General features: G+C 33.1%; 1 protein-coding gene and 1 non-coding gene across 5 annotated transcripts in view; one reads left to right on the top strand and one right to left on the bottom strand.

The window, feature by feature from the left end:
- The window catches only part of CASK (peripheral plasma membrane protein CASK), a 683682-nt gene that overhangs the window by 297098 nt on the left and 367711 nt on the right, over positions 1-18873 (bottom strand). The window lies entirely within an intron of this gene.
- Positions 11737-11843, top strand: LOC140435336 (U6 spliceosomal RNA). Its single transcript, XR_011950143.1, has one exon. It is a non-coding gene; the product is annotated as a U6 spliceosomal RNA (small nuclear RNA).

Here is an 18873-nt window from a genome sequence, read left to right on the forward strand (position 1 = left end):
AAGCAACATGCAAGTTTTTGCCACTTTTTGTGAAGTTGCCTGTATGTCTGTCTTCTTCGGACATGACAGGACAAGGATGCATGATATACGATGACGACACTGTCATCTTATGCGATAGTCTACAGGCCATTCAACAGTTATCGCATTATGTAAACACAGAAGGAAGCGAAATAGGTACAACAATGAATGTTTCTAAGACAAAATTTATAATATTCAGTCGCCAACCTCACGACAATTCTTTCCTACAGATAGATCTACAAAATATTAAGACAGTTTTATATTTTAAATATCTCAAATGGTACATAACAGATCAACTAGAGCCAATTAAAGAAATCAAATAAATGCATACTTGAAGCAGTTAGCACAACATTTCTAAAAATAAAATCATTCTTGTGACCCCAGTTTAAACGTAACATTACATCAGAAAATGACCAAATGCTATGTTTGGTCAGTGTTGTTACATGGCACCAACATCCGGGTTCTGATAATAGATTTCATACCTAGAGAGAGTAGCAACACTAAAATGGAACTGAGCAGGTCACGTGGCTCGAATGACAGACAATAGATGGACAAAGCGGATACTGGAATGGAGACCAAGAGATGATGCCTACCGAAGTAGAGGTCGTCCACCAACACGTTGGACTGACGATCTAAAACGTTGTCATAGGAATTGGATGCAAGAGGCACAAGATCGAAATAGATGGAAAATTATGAGGGAGATCTATGTCCAGCAGTGGATAAGCGAAGATTGAATGATGACCTAGGGTATGTTCTCAGGGGTGGTCGTACCATAGTACAGCTACACGAAGCGTACCCTAATAAATCAGCGGTCACCTTCAGCCTTGATATCAAAATGCGTACACAATTTCGCAGAAATTTAAAATTCTGAAGTGTTTTCTTTGCTTTGTGAGGCAATTAACAAGAAGTAAGCTTTAGTAGTGAAACTCTATTTCACAGAAGTAAAACAGATTACCGTGTGTTAGACAGTTTAAAAATGAGTATTCATTGAATAGAAGAAAAGTAATATATTGTAATCTGTTAAAGTAAATAAGTAAATAGAATATATAATTAAATAATATTATAATACAGTAATAAAAATATTAAATGTAAAATATGTAAATAAATACTAAATACTTTCCCCAGACCTTTACTGTTGTTTCGTTTCTCTTTGTCTAAAATTTATAGCATTGTTCTCGTCTGTTCTTTGCCCTACTTACTTTTTTACATTGCTTTTGGCGTGCATTTTAATTCACTCTGTACATTGTGGATAAACAGAAAAAAAACCATCGCAAAACTTTTAGCATTTTTTTAACTCTATTTTAATACCTACAAAAAGCAATGGCAAAAATCCAAGCCGGCTTTCGTTTTATTCGGTGCTGCTAGTTCGTGCGGTGAGTAGTGAATAGTGGGATAGGTAATGGTGTCGAGTCGGTTTCCCAAATAGGGAATTGATTTATGCCAGCGCGAACGAGAAGTTCAGAAAATGGAGTGTCGTAGAGAGCGAAGGGATTTGTTACCAATTTCAGTCCTTGTAAAACTATTCCGGATGGAACATATACGAATACATGTTTGAGCGTCTGTAAAACTAAAGAATATATTTTATTTAAAATCCTCATATTTAGAGGATAATTTACAAATTTGGAAGAAATGGATAGCGAAACAATATTAATATGTTCCAGTATAATTTTCAATATAAAACCATATAATATAAAATAATTGTTATAGCCACCTTGTAATCAAGTGCTCACAACAACAAAAAAATGTCAAGGGTTTCTATAAGTGCCCGAAACATTTGGCAAAAACTTTGCAAAAACAAAAACCATCCAAAATAAGCTAGTGGATGTTCAAAATGTAATAATAAATACCACCGCACTTGAGACAATAAAGGAGTATGTATCCTGGGACAAACAATACATAAATCTGGCTCCTGACTAACAGAAATTAACAGAAGAATAAAATTGGCTTGAGTGACTTGGTGTAAATATTACTTAATCAAAATGCTGTAATATTTAAATCCCAAATACCACTTCATCTGAAGAAAAGAGCATTCGATCAGTGTATACTGCCAATTGTGGCATACGGCTGCGAAACTTGGACATTAACGGAACAGATAACAGTGAAATTTAAAGTCACTCAAATGCCAATGAAGCGATGCATGTTATACCTAACAAAGGAAGATTGCTGTATTAAAACTCAATAAGTATTTTGTTTTAATACAGGAGGTGAAGATGTAGTATGATGATGTGTTGTGATCATACATATATAAATATTTATATATAAATATCCAAAAGTGACAATACCGAACCATTTTTTAAGCTGTATCCTATAATCTATTTTGCCAAAGATATAGCTTAATGGAACTTTTTTGTTATGTATCTTATAGTAGTGTTTCCTTGGTTTCAGCGAAATTCCAATATGACACCATCAAGGCCCGAAAAAATTTTGGCATTACTTCCATCACTAGAACTCAAAGTTCTGAAAGCGATGAAAGTTCTGAAGTCGAAAGTTTACCTTCTAAAGTTCAAGAGAGTTTTGATACATTATCAGATACAGATTCATTCATACAGAACATTTAAAACCACAGCTATCAACACATCAATCTGCTTTTAGTACGCCTAAATCTATTTGCAGTGTACCTAAATCTGATTTGAGTCCTCTAAAAACACGATCACAACATCAGATACCTGATCCATCTGAGGAGATTAACGACAATACTAACCAACCTAAAGGCAAATTAAAAAGTAAACGCACGAAACGACAGAATTTGGTTGAATACCACTGGATGAAAGAAGAATTTCAATATCGTGTGAACATTGTTCTGAAACTATTTTCTTGTGGCAAAGCCTTTACAGAATTCCCCTAAAAACTCGTTTTTGGTACCTCCCCATATTTGCACAAATAATGGATATTTTTATAAATAACGCATGGATTCTGTATAGAAGGGATAAAAAACACACGTCCGAAGATTATACTCTCAAATATTTTAGACAGTGCATAGCAGAGGCTCTAACAGCAAAGGGCAGAAAAAATAAGAGAGTGTTTGCCGAGCGAACCGAAGAAATTAAAAAAATTAAAAGGTGCGTTCTGCCGAGACCATCAGAGGAAATACGCTTTGATAAAGTTGATCATTTTCCTATTTATAATATCAAAGGCAGGTGTAGGTATTGCAAATCAATAGAGACACACTGGTAATGTTCAAAATATTCTCTTAGATTGTGTTTAGTAAAGGATAGAAATTAGCACATAAGTAAGTTTCACAACAGTTTTGGTTGTTTTTAACTAAATTGAAAAATTAATATCTTAATTTATTACTTTTTGCTTTCATTTTTTATTAAAAACTGGTTGTAGTACTTTTCTTTTCTGTGAGATACTCTCCATATCTCCCTTATTTATAAAAAGAATAATATAAAAATGGTCAAAATGCCTTGTCCATATCCAAATGCTTTACCATATCACACTATCTAAACAACAATTTGATAAAAATTCTCATGTTTGTTGGAAGCCTTTGAGCATAATCTCTTCGGTTTGGACAGTTGAGGTTTTTTTTTCTATTTCTATTAATTCTCTGATCTCGCGTATTCTTTTAATTTCAATGTTAGCTAGCATCGTAGTTCGGTTCAGGTTTAATGTATGTCCTGTGTTTGAGACATGTTTGGCAAGGGACGACGTTTTTCCCTCCTTTCTATGGAATTTCGATGTTTTTCTCGTCTAACATTGATTCTTCGGTTGGTCTGTCACAATCCCCACATGGAATCTCGTATACTCCTTAATTTCCTAACTATATTTTAATTTGTGGCGAATGGTAAAATGGTTGAGATTTTTCTGTCGGTATTAAATATCGTTTCTACTTTGTGTTTTTTTAGCACTCTCCCTATTTTCTGTGTTGTACCCTTTACATATGGTAGCATGGCTTTTTCCATCAGTTTTTCCTCTTCTGTTGGATCCTTAATTATTTCTTGAGCATTATGAGCGTTTTCAATGGTATATGTTGAAAAATATTTATAAGAAAAAACGGATCATATATATATATATATATATATATATATATATATATATATATATATATATATATATATAAAATCCATTTTTTTTATATATATATATTTTAGAGGATTTTCTTGGGTTTAGGTTCATAAAAAAATTTTGGCTTTTTCAAGAAGTAATATGGACTAAAAAAACATTTTATCAAGACATAGTACGGTTTAAAAGGGAAACTTTTGACTTACCAAGCATGTATATATATATATATATATATATATACATATACAAGTAAATTCGCCAATAGAAATTCCTATTAATCAGATCGTCTAAACAGTTATATGTACACTCTGAGACAATACAATGGAATGTACATAAATTATTTCTCGATGAATTGTACCCATATAATAGTACGTGCAACGTTCTTCGGAATAATATTCCCCGGCTCCGGCACGACAATTATTTATTCAATTGAATACGATAGCGCAACTTATATTAGCTTCGGAGCGAAGAATGGAATCGGCCAGGCCCTCTATATGAATAAGAACCTAAAACAGAAACAGAATAGGAAGGTATAAATCACGCAAAATGGATTTGAATGGATTAAACCATTCTTAAAGATACATTAGGGTCGACATCGATGCTCGGAACGGGGAGAACTGCCTCTGCAAAGTGATAAATGGACGGTCTACAAGTGGTTCATTATTGAAAGCTCGACCTTGTGGTTTTTTGCAATAAGGAGAGCCAACAATTAAAAATCATTTGTGTGGTCCGTTTCTTTTTTACAGTTATTTATTGTTGCGTAATTTGTCTGAACCGTCAGGGCTTCGTTATTAATTAGCGGGTTGTTTATTTTTCTAACTCATCTGATGTTTAAATGAAAATTGGTAATGTTCGTCAAAATCACTTTAACTAGCACAGTATTTTTATCACTTAATTATTCCCTACAGTAATTAATACTTAAAAATAAACATATCGTCTGGATATTTAAATAAATCAAACGATAAATATTAAAGGCTGGACGAGAACATGCGAGCCGGGACACAAATAGAAAGACACTCATATAATTTTTTGGCTTTAGTCATCAATCCTTACAATGGTTTAGCAGCTTTTTAAGAGACCGCACACAAGTGACAATAGGTTGTTTTAATTCAAATATAATTCATGTAACATCAGGAGGACCCAAGGAGATCACTGTTCACCCTTGTTATTTAATATGTTTGTAAACGATATATCAGAATGTTTTAGAAACTGCGATTTCCTGATGTTTGCAGATAATTTAAAAGTATTTAAATCCTTAGATTCAAATGATGATACTTTATGTTAACATTATATTGTTTTGTAATGGGGGTAATCCCGTATATAAATAAATAAAATTTTAGAAAAATATGGCTAATATTGATAGAGACAATGGAAAGATCAATTTTAGAACAACGATATCCTAATTCTATAAGCCTAGAAGAAATCGTACGAAATCATATTGATTACATATTGATTAATAGTAGATTCCGAAATGCCATTATATCTGTTAAAATATACCCGGCAGCAGACATATAATCTGATCACATCCCACTTTGAAGCCAAGCACAAAAAAATCTTCAGCTCCAATAGAATTACCAAAATCATTAAAAGACAAATCAAAGAAGCCAAAGAACAATGGGTAAATGAACAGAGCAAGGACTTTAATATTTATATTCTAATGTTTTCTGATGACCGAGACCCAATAGAACAATCAGATAGAGCGTTGGACACTCCTGAGATTTTTAAAGAAGAATTAATTAAAGTTTTACAAGAAACTAAAATTGGAAAAGCGGCTGGTACAGTTGATTTCAGTGTTGAAGTTCCAGAATTATTCGACGAAGTCGTCTTAACTCTTCCTAAAATATTTTCTTTTAGATCATTTTGTAACCTTTTCATTGACTAATTACTTTTCGTCTTAGATGTATACAGTATTTTCTTTTTTACGTCAAACTGATCTATATACTATATAGTATATATCTCATTTTCTTTCCTGGCAATCTTTTTATTTTAAAATCTTTGTGTTTTTCTTTGCCACAAACTCAATTTCACTCCATCTCTTAGATAGGGCGTCCTACACTTCTTCTTTCTTTCGATTTAGAATTAAGTATTGGTTGAGTTAGTAATACAGACATCATAAAAGCTAAATTATATAACTAAACAAATGATATACTTCCACAAACATTTCGTTAAAGCTTTTAAAACATTTATACGAATAGCCATTTTCCTTTGACTGTAAATAAGACTACCATTTACTTCGAATATCAAAGACTTCTACTCAACTTCTGCAATAAATTTCAATTAACTTTATGAAAAACGAATACGACGACGAATTTGAAAGTTGTAAGCATTCAAAGGTGCGTATATTGTTTCCTTAAAATATTCAAAAAAAAGGCAAACGGGATTTTTTGTTTGTAGAATGTTTTGAGTAAATTAAATGAAGGAAAAGAGGGATGGAATATCTTGGTATTATATAAATTAAACCATGGAGTGGAAGGTATTTTGTGTTTTATTTATATTTTTTATTTAATGTTACCGTACATTCCGAACAAAAATTGCTTGTACTTAATGTAGGATCAAACATGTATGAAATGTGAATAAGATTTATGAATTATTAATTAAAATAATGGGAAAATTTATTTCTTAATTTTCTTAGATTTGTCTTTGTTTTATGAACCGAAAGATTATTGTTACTGTTGTTTAATTTAGATAAAACTGAAGAGTTTGTAATATATTAAAAAAGATATTTGGAGGAGATATGAGACAGACAAGAAATTACTGACACTGGTTTTTGTTTTTAGAAGAAAATTACAAGTAATATGACCTTTTTTGCTAAAAGTAAGAGTGATGAGGATCCAGAATCTAAAAACTTTCAAATATTTAATTCATAAATTTCAAAAAAAAAAATAAAAGGTTAGATGGAAGATCAGATGGGGACATACAGAAGAAACCAAAATAATACTTGTAACATCAAAAATGATAACATTGAGGTTGTTAAGAGAATGTTAAATACAAAATACTAAATAACCAAGTAAGAGATATCTGTAAAACATAAAATATTTTGTGATGTAAAAATTAGAGAAGACGGAAATAAAACACGGATGTGAGATAGATGAATAGTGAGAGACTAGCTCAAACAGCAATAGATTTAGTAGCAATAGGCACCAGACTACAAGGAAGGTTGTCAAAATCGGTCAAAAATACGCCTAAAGCCAAATGAAAGAAGTAAAGGTTTGATACCCAAATTTAAAGACCAAATATCCACAGATTAGTTTATCATCTATGGCAAGGAAAAATAAGTACATCGGTGCAGGAAGTGTATTTGTTTATAATAATACAGAATTGGTTTATGATAATACAAGTATGCAGTTGGTAGAGCATGAGACTCTTATCTCAAGGTCGTGGATTAGTGCCCCACGTTGAACGCCAATGTATTCCAAAATAGCAACTAATGCGTAACGGTAAAGCTAATACCTGTGTAAGTGTTCAGTGAATTGTTGTTATCAAGCGCATAAGTTATAGAGTCAAACGAGATCAAGAACGACCTGTAAAATACAGTATAGCCCAAAATAAACAGTACTGAACTTGTAGTTATTTTATTGTTTTAAAAAATACATATTATTGACACTTTATAACATGTTCTAAATGAGCTCCTCCTATCTCAAGACAGACTTCATACCGATATTCCAGATTTCTTGTAATGTTATGGAATAAAGGTTATCTCAAGTCCGCGAAGAAGGCTCTAACGGCATCCTTTAACTCATTGATGGTTTGTGGTGCCCGTTTAAAAACCGCAGTTTTAGCCGTGCTCCTAATGTATGCGTGTGGAGATGTTAAGTCTGGAGAATGTGTACGATAGGGGAAGTCAGTGAATCGTGAAATGAATTTGTTTGGAAAATGTCCCTGAAGAAATTGACGAACTGCGATAGCAGTATGGCAAGTTGCCCCATCCTGCTGGAAAAATTCGTCTCGAAATGCCAAATTACGTGCACGACAAAATTGACGTAGTTCATGGATAAAGCGTGCTAAAATTTGTATGTAAACCTATTGAATAAGTGTTACTTGCCTACCATTTCCTTCGATAAAGTATGGACCAATGATTCCGTGTCCCGAAACTGCACACCTGACACTCACTTTTGTGCTATGTAAAGGAACTTCTTGAACTTCATCTGGTCTGGCCAAGCCCAGAAATTGATTTGTGGGACGATTTACATGGCCTGACAAATGAAAATGTACTTCGTCTGAAAACCATACATTTTCCAAAAATTCAGGATTTTCATACTGTAATGCCTGGATCACATACCAAAATGCACCCAGCTCATTCAGGATTCTTTGCAAGGAAGTTCGTTTTAAGCCAAGATGCAACGCTGTTCTTGTCTGGCTGGCTTTCGGATTTTCCAAGATTCGCTCAAAAACACATTCATGGTTATTGTTGTTGTTAACTGTCCTGGGACGCCCTGAGTTTCCTTTTCGTTGGCACAATACATTACCCGTATTTCTAAACTTTTCAACAACCTTCAAAATTACAGCATTACTTGGAGAACGTTTATTAAACCGTTGTGTAAATTGATCACACACGTATTATGTCGGCCGATTCCGTATGAGCTATAATGCTCCACAAGAAACAATTTCTCCTCTGTTCTTAACACGATTTTTAACAATTAGGCCTTAATGATTAATTGTTTAAAGATTACTTGACAGGTCTATACTAGTTAATTTGAATATGACAGCAAACACAAAGAGACATCTATATTTCAGTTTCAGTACTGTTTATTTTGGGCACTACTGTATTTTGGAGCACCAGTTAGTTAGTTAGTTAGTTAATTGCCACAGTTTATATTGCTTAAACTATTTTTCTGCCAGTCTAGTTTTAATCTTCTAATAATAAGCTATAAGGTTTCGTAGAGCAGTACATTAGGAGTAGTAATTAAGTACTCGAGTAACAGCACGCCAAGATGATGCAAATACTAAAAGAAGCAGAAATTAACAACCAAGATCTGAAAATAATTAGAAATATTTACTGGAATCAGACAGCAAATCTCAGAGTTAAAGGTTGTCTCCTCTAATCCTCAATCTGTACCCTGAAAAATATTTATCAAAGATTTGCAAGAAACTGAAAAAGATATTCTACTAAATGGTTACCGGCTAAACATCAGATATGCAGATGACACCATACTATTTGCGGACAACTTAGAAGACCTACAAGGTCTTATGAACGATAATTAGTCAATATTTGGACATTATTTATTGCAGAAGATAGTACACAAAGACCATACACGTTAACGCATTCTGCTTAATTTGTAAGGTTGTCAGAAGTAGGTTCTTCTTAATATTAAATAGCTAAGGGAAAATAACAACACATCTTTACTTTAACCCCTTAACGTACGTGCCCGTCTCAGTCACGGGCGCGCCTTACTGGTAATTTTGTACGCGCTCGTCTGGGACACGGGCGCCGGTTAAATTTTACCCATAAAATTTTTCAAGCCTTTGCGAAGCGGATATTTGTATAAAGAGACATATGTAAGCATATTATGTAAATTATTTTTCTATTATAAAATAGACGACTCAGTTACTATTGAGTTACTTTAAAATATATTTATTATCTCATAACTTGCAATTGGCAATCGTCACCATTGATAACCGATCTTATTGTCGAACTTTCGTTTTTATACAAGCCTTCTGTCTTGCCGGTGTAAAGTCATCTGAAGTCGATAATTATTTTGTTTTTGCGTTTGAACTAATTTTTGCCTTATTTGCATTAAACCTAGAGCTAAGATTAATACTATTATAAAAATTAATATTAAACTTACCTGTCTTCCGAGTTGAACCGCGTCGATATCCATTTTGCCGAGGTTTCGACATCCTCTCTGATGTCTTCTTCAGGGCTTCCGAGGTCTCAGTCTCCCGAGCCCCCAGACACTACTACACTCACTAGTCACTTCTATTTCACTCAGTAGTTCACTACTACGACTGGGACCAGGGGACGGTTCATTTATACCGTCGATGGTGGCGTGGCCAAGTGGGGGTTAGGGTGGGGATTGGAGCGAGAGTTGGCGCGAACATTTCCGACAGTGGGATTTTGATTCGAGGATGGAGGGGGCGATATTTTATTTATGAGAGGTCTCCATGTAGAAGGTAACCGTATGGCGTCATCTCTTTTATTAAGGCAATTTGGTCTTTTTTCTATTTCTATGGCTTCTCAAGTAATTCTTGGTTTATAAAAGCGGATGGGGGCTATGGTTCTGGAGTTTTCAAAATCAATTTTGTGACCTGTATGAAGATGGTGTTGACCGAGAGCTGAAATTGAATCGGAATTGCGAACAGAAATGGAATATTCATAAATCCTATTTTGAATTCTACGATTTGTTTGGCCTATATAGGATCGGGGACAGTCTGCACAGGGAATTTCAAAAACTCCGTGCTGTTCATTTGGAATATTGTCTGTGATTGATCGGACACGAGATGAAAGTTTTTGTTAATATTGTTTTTATTTCTCTTGGTTTAAGAATTTTGTCGATTTTGTCAGTGACACCTTTGATGTAAGGAAGAAAAGCTTTCGTATGATAAGGGTCTGAATCTTTGGATTGAGATTGAGTGGGAGGTTGATGTCTGTGGATGCTCCTATTGATGTGATTTTCGCGGTCACCGTTTTGGACGAGGGCTTGTTTTAAACAAGAAAGCTCAGCGGAAGACTGGTGAGTTTAATATTAATATTTATAATAGTATTAATCTTAGCTCTAGGTTTAATAATTGTACTAATCGTGGAAATCTTTCCGAACATAGCTTCTACGCCACTGAAAATATATTTTTTTATTTAATTATAACCAAAACAAAACATTTTCACTAAAAAAATTCGATTATTTTTTGACTATAACTTCAAAATTAATGTTTACGTTAAGGGGTTAAGGAGTCCTAGTTTATTTTGTTTTGTAAATCGATGTAAAGTGGATTATTCAAATCACCCTATGCTTACGCTGAAGAGCATATTTAATTCTAAATAAATATAATTGTTATCGTATAAGAAATTCTTCTTCATTATGTAACTGTATGTAACTAACATCTATTTTTTGTTTTGCGTACGAACCCGCATTTATTGTATAAATAAAAAACGTCGCAGTCCCATTTTTACGATCCTTAACTAAGCCACTGGTAGTAAAAAATAAATTGATAAACCAGAATACAATACCAAATACAAATTCACCAAATCAGGGCATAAACCGGATCCTTAATAAAAAATAAAGCATTCAAATTCTTTTTTAATTCCACCTCTCTTTTTCGTATATCCAATCAACATGCTTTTTCAATCAGCTAGTTTTATTTGGACGGGTCACTGTAAATACCCGTTCTTTGTTATGTTAAAACCGTTGAAATGTTTTTGTTTAATTTAAATATAAAAACACTGAAAAAATGATCTTGAATCGTACTGGATTTATATTGTTACCGGACCATTGTCTCTTTCTGTTGTTTTTATTTTATTATCAGTTTGGATACGGCTGTTATTCAAGCACCTTTAGTAGATATCATAAAATATTTTGTTTTATTAAAGAGATTTTTACACAAACTTTATCGATATTTTAAAATGATTTCTAAAAAATGACAAACATCTGAAAACAGGCAAAAGATATTCTGTATATAAACAAAAGTATCGAAGAAATATTAAGAAATGTAAAAATCAATATTCATTTCAAAGAAGATTATGAAATATGAAAAAAATTTATAATGCACAACAAAAATAGTACAGTACTTGATTCGGCGGTACATATACTAAAATTGGAACGATCCAGAGAAGATTAGCATGACCCCTGTGCAAGGATGACACGCAAAATCGTGAAAGGTTCCACATTTTGAGCTTGAAAGCACAAAGACAACTTCATGACTGGAATATTTAATTCATTCATTATTCAATATTCATTCATCCAATACTTTTTAAACAACAGATCTTTTCAAATAAAAATAAAAAATATTTTTTCAAATATTTATCGTTTGAAAAATGATACACCTCAAGTATCCGTGCTTAGTCTAATAATATTTTTAGCAGCAATAAATGATATAGTCAAAAATATTCAAGCACCCTTTCAAACCCGTTTATACGCTGACGACCTAGTGGTAACTATTAAAGGCAAATATATTTCCTTAATGTCCTCAATTCTTTAAAACTTTTTAGATATTCTCGAAAATTGGTCCCACCTTACAAGTTTTCAATTTTCAATAGGAAAATCAATAGGAGTTGTATTCTCTTTAAGCTCCTTGCCACAACCCCCCAACCCTGCGATTGTATGAGAAACAGCTGAAGTTTAGAGATCATTACAATTTCTTGGGTTTAATCTTTGATTCAAAGTTTATATGGAAAGATCACATCTCACAACTTATCCTTTATTGTAATAAAAGAACAAAAGTGTTAATCTCTTTGTAGCAAAAACTGGAGCTCAGACCCATCCACTCTAATTCTTTTGTATAAATCTGTAATATGTTCTAAGCTAGATTATGAAGCAATTGCTTATTACGCTGTTAATCAATCTCTTTTTAAATCATTAGATATTATATATAATAAAAGTCTTAGATTAATCACAGGGCATTTTCAGCTTAACTGGTACACAGCATTTATGCTCTTTTAGGAGAGGCACAGCTACATCACCGCTACATGTGCCTCGCACTATGCAGCCTCAGTCGCTTGTAATATTTCAAAAGTAATATATCAAAATCTTTTTACAAATAAATATGTAAACAAATTCCAAGATATTCGCTATAGTAAAAAACCATATTACTAACTAATTAAAACCAGACATCAAAATCTAAACACTAATTTTCCGAATATTTTCTCCTCGAATATTAAATATCCTTAGCCTTGGCTGATCGATTTATCAATCTGTGATACATATCTGGCCTATTTCGATAAATCCAGTACAAATAAATTACCTGATTTGGCTTAAGTTCGAAGCCCTCTTAGAAAAGTACCCCGACCACTATAAAATTTACACATATGCATCAAAGTCCGAAAACGGAGTGGAACATCAATCTTTTCCTTAGAAAACGATCTTCCTTTTCGTCTACCCCTAATATGAAGCACATATTTAGCTGAGATCTACGCTATATACCGTACTGTGAAACTTTTTAACGAGCTTACCTTTTAGATTCCCTTAGCTCTCTAAACTCATGTAAATATATTTTTCCAAAACATTTTTTTGAAAAGTTACTAAAATACCAGCTGTTTCAAGCTCATCAAGATATAAGTAGAGTTTAATTTTTGTGAAAACCCTCACACGTCGGAATAATGGGAAACGAAGAAGCTGGCAGAACTGCACGATAGACAATTTTAAGCGATTATTCGTAACCTATAGACAAGTGTGTTTCCAGTTCCCAATATGTCCCATACATGCTCAATTGGGTTTAAATCTGGCGATTGTGCAGGTCATGGTAAAACCTTAATTTCATTATCTTCGATGAATGTTCGCACGACCCTGGCAGTATGCGGACGCGCATTGTCGTGCATTAATTGAAATTGGTGACCAGCTTGTTGTGCAAAGGGTACGACAATAGGTTGGAGAATAATATTGCGGTAGTCTGTTGCATTTAAAAACCGTTCTGACAAACGAGATCGATTCTTCCACCAAGAGTGATGCCACCGCATACCATTATACTGCCGCCTTGCTGTCTATCAACCTCCTGCACATTGGCCAATAGTTCAGCATTGCCAAATCGTCTCCAAATTCTTGTCCGTCTTGTATCTGGTGCAAATCCAAATCGGGATTCACCTGTGAACAAAATAGAGGCCCACTCCGGTCTAACCCAATTTGCGTGTTCTTGTGCCCATTTAAGTAGATGAGCGCGATTTCGTCTGGATAACACAGGAACTCTTACAGGTCTTCGAGCATTTAATCCTACTTTATGCAGTCTATTTCTATGGTTTATATGGTTTTGCCACTTACAAATACCCAATGGGTCTCTTGTGGCCTCATTTGTAATTGTGATGCAGTTATAGTGCGATCTCGCAAAGCCTGCAACCTAATAAAACAGTCTTCAATATGGTTGGTTATCATTGTACGGCCTATATGACGTTCAGTAACATCACCAGTTTCTTGACACCTTAACCACAAAAGATTACTTATGTTCGTGTGGAAGACCTCAACAACGTATCTTTGACTTCTGCAGGCTTGAAACATTCCGATAGCACGCCACTGCATTTCGCGATGTAAATGATGTCTCTCCATTATTGGCAATTGCAAAACTAAATAAAAATCCACATAGACATCGAAAATCAAGTCCCAGTAAAGAAATATTACTTTCTATCTTATAGACAAAAAACTCATTGAAGTTTTGTTAAATTGTTTATAGTCATTCTTATCTGGATTACCGTCCCAGTTAGTACAATAATCGACAAAACAACAAAAAATATTAAAAACATAAATTTATTTTGTATTTGCAGCCAACATTGATTTAAAGCTAATAATAGAGGCGTCCCCTAGATATTTTGATGTGTGTATAATTAAATATCTATCAAAATTTTCTATAATCTGTCGTTATTGAATTTTGTTATTTACATTTTGTTTAATCGCTAATAACGTTTTGATGGATACGACTTTTTTTCCAATAAAAAATATATATGAACTATCGCAAAACCCAAATACAAAACCAAACAGAATATCATAGGAAGCTTCAAAGTCGATGTTTTCTTCTCAAAACACTAGTAAGGATATTATAATATTAGTGGCTTGCCCCCTGTTCTCCATTACCAAAAAAATTTTTCTATGAATCCAACGTTAGTTGGAGACTTCATAAAAGACCCAATCGAGCGGACAACCCTCTCATAGCTCCATTTTCTCTGTCTCTCTCTTTCCAAAGTTGATCCTCTAGATGTGCTAAGTTTAGAATATATTTTCTTAATCTGAATTAGCGCTTTCTGAGCAGTTTCGTAAACGATTTCTCTTGATTTCATTATCAGCCATTTTACATTCCGGAGTAGGAAATCAATTCCTTTAAAGGCCGGAAATACATAAATTAAAATTCTAACTTCCAAATGAATGGTCTCGAAAATTTGTTCGCAAAATACCGCCCGACCGGAGAAGGAGTAAAGTGTTCATATAATGTAAAATCACAGGCGTGCGTGTGCAGGTGTGAAGGAAAAATTATTTTGTAATAGGTAATATTCTCCAATTAGTGTCTGTCTGTATGTATAAAATACTGGGTAAAATAATATCCAGCAGACTAAAGAGAAAATACCATGAAACAACATAAGATGAAATTCATTTGTACCGCGTTTAAATAAGAAAAATTGGCTTGTACATTGTTACAAAAGTATTCTTTTTCTTTTTCTTCTTCTTCTTCTAATGGCACTGCAACTCTTTGTGTATGTGTAAAACTACACTATAATATAGTGTAGTTTTTAAATTAAGTTTAATTAAAATCATTTACTAAAATTTGTATGCAGGGTGAACTACAAAACGAAATTACGATTTTCTAATTTTTTTTAACTGGATCACCCTATATTTTATTTTTAAGAAATATTGTATTTATGATATTCTTTCATTTTTATATAGGATTTCCCATACCTAATCTCATTACATTCAGAAATATTTTTAGTTTTCTTCAAATTTCGAAAATACTTCAAATCATCTTAATACGCGCCACTGTTACGGAAAGAGTTTACTACACGCCGGAGCTCTCTCGCGGTATGCCAGATACTTTAATCAGTAACAGTCTTAGAGAACCGAAGGAGGTAAGATTAATGTTAATGTCATTTGTCGTTTGTCCTGCACAGTTGTGTACTTTGTCTCTGGCTACTAATAAAAAAGAAGAGTTATATGAATGGATAGACTAAAGAAAATAAGAAAACGGGAGCTAAATGTAGTTGTTTGGAGTGCAAATGTTACAATGATAAATTTTTGATCATTAGTTTGAGCGATATTTTTAAAAGTAAGCGCAGACAAAAAGAAAAAAGTTGACAATTTATAGTAGCTAGAAAAATTAAAGATAATTGGTTTTAAGAAATACAATTTACTAAAAAAGGGACAAATAATATAATGCTGATTGGACTAACCTCAGTGTTGAATAAATAGTTCACGTTGCAAAAGATAGGAAAGCCTTTAAAGAAATAATCCACAACGTTCTTTAGAAGGTGGCATAATAAGAAGAAGAACATAATGTTAAGCGTTGCCTTCTTCTTCTTCCTCTTTAGAAGCAATTCTGCTTGCTCATTGGCGGATTAATACCTCTATGGAAGGTTGTCATTCCATTTTTTGCAAGGTTGTCCGATACTTCTTCTGCCGATTGGTGACTTATCTCTTGCTATTTTGACGACACAGGTCTCCTCCATTCTGCTTATGTGGTCATTTCATTCTTTTTTGTTTCTATTTATATATACATTGTACGTTATATTTTCTTCTAATGTCTTCACTTCTCTTTCGATCTCTCAGCGTATTTCCTGTAATTCTTCTCAGTACTCTCATCTCTGCCGTTTCCAGTAGCCTTTGCGTTATGGCTGTGTCGGGTCTTATTTCTGAGACATATGTCATATTTGGTCTTACGCTGGCTTTATAAATTCTTGATTTTATCTTAGTCTTAATGTGTCTGTTTTGCCATAAAGTGTTATGAAGGCATCCTGCCAGTCAATTTACTTTTTGTACTTGATCTCTCACTTCTTTGTCCAGGCCTCCATAGATAGGCAATGTAATTTCTAAGTATTTTATTTTCATTACTTGCTCAATATTGATGCCATCAATTTCTATTTTACATTTGGTTGGTTCATTGCTGACTACTATTGTTTTAGTTTCATGAGATGAAATTGTCATATTAAATTATTTTGTTATAATGTTAAATCTGTGGACCAGTCTTTGCAGACTATCTTCATCTTGGACTATCAATATTGGATATCAATATAGTCTATCACAGATCTCCGTCCTCTAGTGTTTTCAAAAGTATATTTCTATTGTTCTTTGTGAGGGAAAATTGTATTATTAATACGTATCTCGTTTATGCTATAGAGGTTCGTCAGAAAGTCTGAAGGTGTTCGTAGAAGTTTTCCCTTATGGTGGTATCTCTGATGTTCTCTGGTGTATAGATTGCTATCACATTCAGAGGTTTGACATCCAGTTTAATTTTTACACTTACTATTCTTTCAGAGGTATACATATTTACATTCTTGTATTTGGTGTAAAAATTTTTTGTTTCCTACCAGAGCGGCTCTGGTTTCTTTCGCAACACCACTTTAAATCATCAGATAGTCATCTAGCATAATTTGACCCTTCCCTTTTCTGATCGTTGATCGTTGTGTAACATAAAATTAAATCTAAAATATAAATGAAAGTAGCAGGGCAATTATTAAATTAAAAGATAAATAAAGTTGGAGCCAAGCAAGGCCAAACTGTTCAGAGAAATCAGCGAACCGAAATTTTTCATCGCTGCTTAGCGATAGATTAGCTTAATACAAAACTTTTTCGTAACCAGTTATATTTTGATATGAACAGTCAATATCAACGGTATAAATACATTTATCTCGTCCCAAGCTTTGGTAATGCAGTAAATAGTGTACAAGTAAAGTGATTTGGGCCCCCGGAAGTCCTCATGATGAAGACTTCAGAGAAGAAGTGGAAAGCTGGATATACTCAAATTTGACACGGTTCAACCAGGAAACAAGCTGAACTTGGTTTAATATTAATAGCTTTAGGTTTAATATATACATTAATTTTTCTAATTTAGATAATGAAAACCGCATGATTTACTCCGGTAAATTTATCTATGAAAACTATAAAAATTACGTTCTTTTAAAACAGTTGTAATAAGTTCTACAGAATTAGTTATACTCATTAGTAGAACTTTTTATAGAACTCAAAATAAATCAAGAAGCCGCAACTTTGGAACAATTCGTTTAATGAATCACATTCTAGAAATCCACCGGAGAGTTGTTGCCGGGAGAAGTTTACAACGCAGAGGGAGTATACATTAGAAATAACAACGCCAGATTTAACACTAACTTATACATATGTATGCTGTAGACCTCTACATGCTACATTGTGTATGCCCTGGCAAAAAATGTTAAATATACGATATATACTCCTGGGAAAATTAATTAAAGTATCACTACATGATGAGAAGTTCTAATGTACTAAGTGTTTAAATTGGACTTTCTCTGGAAATTCAAGTAGGTATAAAAGAAATTTTTGAATTTGGTGAATCGGGCAGTGAATCAAAATTTTAACTGAATAGTTAACGTCAAAAATGTGACCTATTGACAACCGCAAGTACTCACACTGGAGTAAAAATAGAATCGTTTGGATATATATTACAATTTTTTGGATTGCTTTACTATATTTTTTGTGAAAATAATTAGCGTTGTCTCATTTTCGAGAACTATGTTTTTACTATGATTTACTTTTGGTTGATACTCGGCAATATCTGTACATACTTTTCCAATATGTTCAACTGCCTACAGTCTTTAACTATACGGGCATTGCTCAATTTGTTTTTCTACATCATTTTACGTTATTTTGTTTAAGATATATTCTTAATTATTTCTAATGCAAATAAACTAATAAATATAAACATTAATGGTGTCATGTAGAAGCAATTAGTTGTATTGTAATTTTAGATTTAAAAGGTAATAAATATCTTTTTTACCCTTTTCTGGGTCATATACGTCAACAATTGTGATACAACTTCTTATAAAGTTAAATCTTGTAGTTTTCTATAGAAATTTTTCATTTACTCTTTCTACATACTATAATTTCAGCAGTATTTACTAAAGTATTTCTATTTTTCCTGATGGATTTAGTAAGGGTATGCCTCCCTACCATATAGGTCAATGATAAATATATAACATCTTAGTATATCAAAATAACAATAATAATAATAAAGGTAAAATAAATAAGAATTAAAAAAAATAAC

Source organism: Diabrotica undecimpunctata, chromosome 2 (assembly GCF_040954645.1).
Source record: "Diabrotica undecimpunctata isolate CICGRU chromosome 2, icDiaUnde3, whole genome shotgun sequence".
NCBI lineage: Eukaryota > Metazoa > Arthropoda > Insecta > Coleoptera > Chrysomelidae > Diabrotica > Diabrotica undecimpunctata.